This window comes from Heptranchias perlo, chromosome X (genome assembly GCF_035084215.1).
Source record: "Heptranchias perlo isolate sHepPer1 chromosome X, sHepPer1.hap1, whole genome shotgun sequence".
NCBI lineage: Eukaryota > Metazoa > Chordata > Chondrichthyes > Hexanchiformes > Hexanchidae > Heptranchias > Heptranchias perlo.
This window is the reverse complement of record NC_090370.1, coordinates 25,558,789-25,562,237: the sequence shown is the minus strand read 5'-3', so window position 1 is coordinate 25,562,237 and position 3,449 is coordinate 25,558,789. Positions and strand designations below refer to the sequence as shown.

At 45.5% G+C, this 3,449-nt stretch overlaps 1 non-coding gene across 1 annotated transcript; it reads left to right on the top strand.

Moving 5' to 3' along the window:
* The first annotated feature begins 240 nt into the window (after positions 1 to 240).
* On the top strand, positions 241 to 330 carry trnar-ucg (transfer RNA arginine (anticodon UCG)). Its single transcript is given in 2 exon segments — positions 241 to 277; positions 295 to 330. It is a non-coding gene; the product is annotated as a tRNA-Arg (tRNA).
* The last annotated feature ends 3,119 nt before the right edge of the window (positions 331 to 3,449 follow it).

The following is a 3,449-nucleotide window of genomic DNA, read 5'->3' as shown; positions in this document are numbered from 1 at the left end:
GCGAAACATTTTGATCAAAGATTTGAACATTGTTTATTCTGATTGTCGGTTTCTCGGAGACCCAGCGGGAGTTCAGTTGTCAGTTTCCGGATCAGTCGGAAACAGTGGAGCCAACTTGCTGCAAGAGAGAAAACAATAAATGAACAACGTCAACAAAGCGAAAGGAAGAGAAAGATACAAGCAGAGGATTAACCAGCCCTGCCCAGCGTTTAGGATCATTTGGTGAAACAATTCGTCATCGGCCGCGTGGCCTAATGGATAAGGCGTCTGACTTCGGTATTAACTCGAGTGGTTATCAGAAGATTGCAGGTTCGAGTCCTGCCGCGGTCGTTTTACTCGCTGGGTGAAAATTTGTCCGACGTGCGCCCGAACTGTTTTGCACCCGACCGTTTCGAACAGTCGGATGGAACAGAAATCCCGAAATTACTTTGCTTTCAGAAATTGACTCCACATTTTCAATATTGTCGATCTGGGTGCACGGGCAGGACATAGTGTCAAAGTGACTTTATTTCTACTGTTTGGATTCAGAAATGGTCGGCGAATCCATTGTGCTCTGTCGGTATGGGTCCGAATCCCATCCGTGTCGTTATTGTATTGAACTTTTGTTACGGCCCTGCGTAAGTTTTGTGCAATCAAAATGGGCTTGAAAGCAATTAATACCAATCCGACACCGGTGTTTGAAGTCTGTATCCCTGGATTGTTTATATTTTGTTGAAATGGAGAGGGACAACTTGTCTTATCAACCATGATGTGGAGATGCCGGTGATGGACTGGGGTGGACAAATGTAAGGAATCTTACAACACCAGGTTATAGTCCAACAGTTTTATTTTCAAATAAAACTGTTGGACTATAACCTGATGTTGTAAGATTCCTTATATTTGTCTTATCAATTAAGACTTTCTAAAATTTAAATGCTCTACAGCTATATTGCCGTTTGTGTGAGAATATATACACCAGGTGGACTAGCGCTAATACACATTTCCGAATATAAAACACACACACATTAGACTATTGTGCAATATTTGTAGGAGGTCACCCACAGGAGGAGGTCAGGGCCTGGTGTATCACAGACATTACTCACCAACATTTTGTGGGAAGAGATGAGAAATGTAATTGGATAAGACCAGATAGTCTGGAGAGAGTGTGGAAATACAACAGGATGAATAGAGCTCGATATAAGATGTACTGACATGGGATAAGGAAGAGAAGATCATGACTGATACCCATGGTTTCCCATGCAGAGACTGATGAACAAAAGATTGATGTTATTGCGCAGACGTATTGAGGGAGAAGGCGCAACAAAGTGGCTTGGCAAATGTATCAATACCATAACGGTAGGAAATAATTCAAAACATGTGGGCGCCGTGGCTCAGTGGTTCGAACACCTGTTCTATAAACCGAATATCTTGGGTTCAAATACCAGCAGTACATTTCACAAAATTCTCCACAATAACATCTGGGGGTTTGTGTAAAGAATTGGGCCGAGTTGTACCACAAACTAGTCAAATAACAGCCTAACATAGCCATGCTGACGGAATCATAGCGTTAAGCCAATATCCCCGACTCTTTGGGTGAGACGAGTCAGACACCAATCACAGGTTAAAAAAAAGACGTCAATATTTTCCCCTGGGTCCCCACTCAGAGAGCCAGGGACAGCTCCCTCAGACGGCTGGGCGAATGCACCGTCCAGCGCTGAGCCCCAGAGATTACAAAAGTCCCAGGCTCGAGCTCGGGCCTGCAGCTGAGGTTCGACCTCGGCTGGACTTGGGCTCAGTGCCCTCGGGCTTGGTTGGGGGTTGGGGGTTTGTGGGGACAACATGTGAGGAAGAGAGTGTGCCAGGCAGCACTTCAAACTGAGGAGTGGGTGACGAGGAAATTGATTGGAATGGTGCCAGGGATGAGGGACTCCAGTTCTGGGGAAAGACTGAAGAAGCTGGGGTTGTTCCCCCGAGAGCAGTGAAGGTGAATTACATTGAATCACTTTGAGAGCACAGAACAGGGACGGCCCATCAAGGCCATGCCGGTGTTTAAGCTCCACACGAGCCTCCTCCCTCCCTACTTCATCTCACCCTATTCTTCTATTCCTTTCTCCCTCATGTCTTTATCTGCTGTTCGCCCCAACCACTCCTTGTGGGAGTGAATTCCACATTCTCACTACTCTCTGGGTGAAGAAGTTTCTCCTGAATTCCCTTCCTGTCTTAAATGTCTTTGTATCTTCTTCGATCTCTCCTTCCAATGTCCTGCCCACCTTGCTGGTCTCTGTGGTAAATAGAAACATCGAAAATAGGAGCAATAGTAGGCCATTCGGCCCTTCGGGTCTGCTCCACCATTCAAAATGATCATGGCTGATCGTCTAACTCAGTAACCTGTTCCTGCTTTTTCCCCATATCCCTTGATCCCTTTAGCATTGAGAAATATATCTATCTCCTTCTTGAATACATCTAATGGCTTGGCCTAACTGCCTTCTGTGCGAGGGAAATCCACAGTGAAGAAATTTCTCCTCGTCTCGGTTCTAAATGGCATACCCCGTATCCTGAGACTGTGACCCCTGGTTCTGGACTCCCCAGCCATCGGGAACATCCTCCCTGCATCCAGTCTGTCTGGTCCTGTTAGAATTTTATATGTTTCGATGAGATCACCTCTCATTCTTCTAAACTTTAGTGAATATAGGCCGACTCGACCCAATCTCTCCTCAGACGTCAGTGCTGCCATCCCAGGAATCAGTCTGGTAAACCTTCGTTGCACTCCTTCCATGGCAAGGACATCCTTCCTCAGATAAGGAGACCAAAACTGCACACAATACTCCAGATGTGGTCTCACCAAGGCCCTGTACAACTGCAGTAAGACATCCCTGCTCCTGTACTCAAATCCTCTTGCAATGAAGGCTAACATACCGTTCGCCTTCCGAACGGCTTGCTGCTCCTGAATGCTCGCTTTCAGCGACTGGTGTACAAGGACACCCAGATCACGTTGCACCTCCCCTTTTCCCAATCCATCACCATTCAGATAATAATCTGCTTTTCTGTTTTTACAACCAAAGTGGATAACCTCACAAATACTGCGGCAAAGTAATTATTGAATATTCCCGCCATTTCCCTGTCATTACCTGTGAGTTTATCCTATGTATCCCTCAGTGGCCCTATCCCTATCCTGATTTTTCTTCTGTTATTTATGTGTCTGTCGAATCATTAACTATTTTTATACTGCTTGATAATTTAATTCAACCTCGTCGTTCCTCTTTGCTTTCCGAATTGTTTTTTTTACTTTGTTCCCAATCTTCTCACGTTCCCTTTTCTCATCCTCTCCGGTATTGTCGATGTACTCAGCGTACGCCTTTTTCTTTAGTTTTAATTTTATTCATTATTCGCGGGTGACTCACCTCCTGACTCCCCAAAGCCTTTCCACCATCGACAAGGCACAAGTCAGGAGTGTGATGGAATACTCTCCA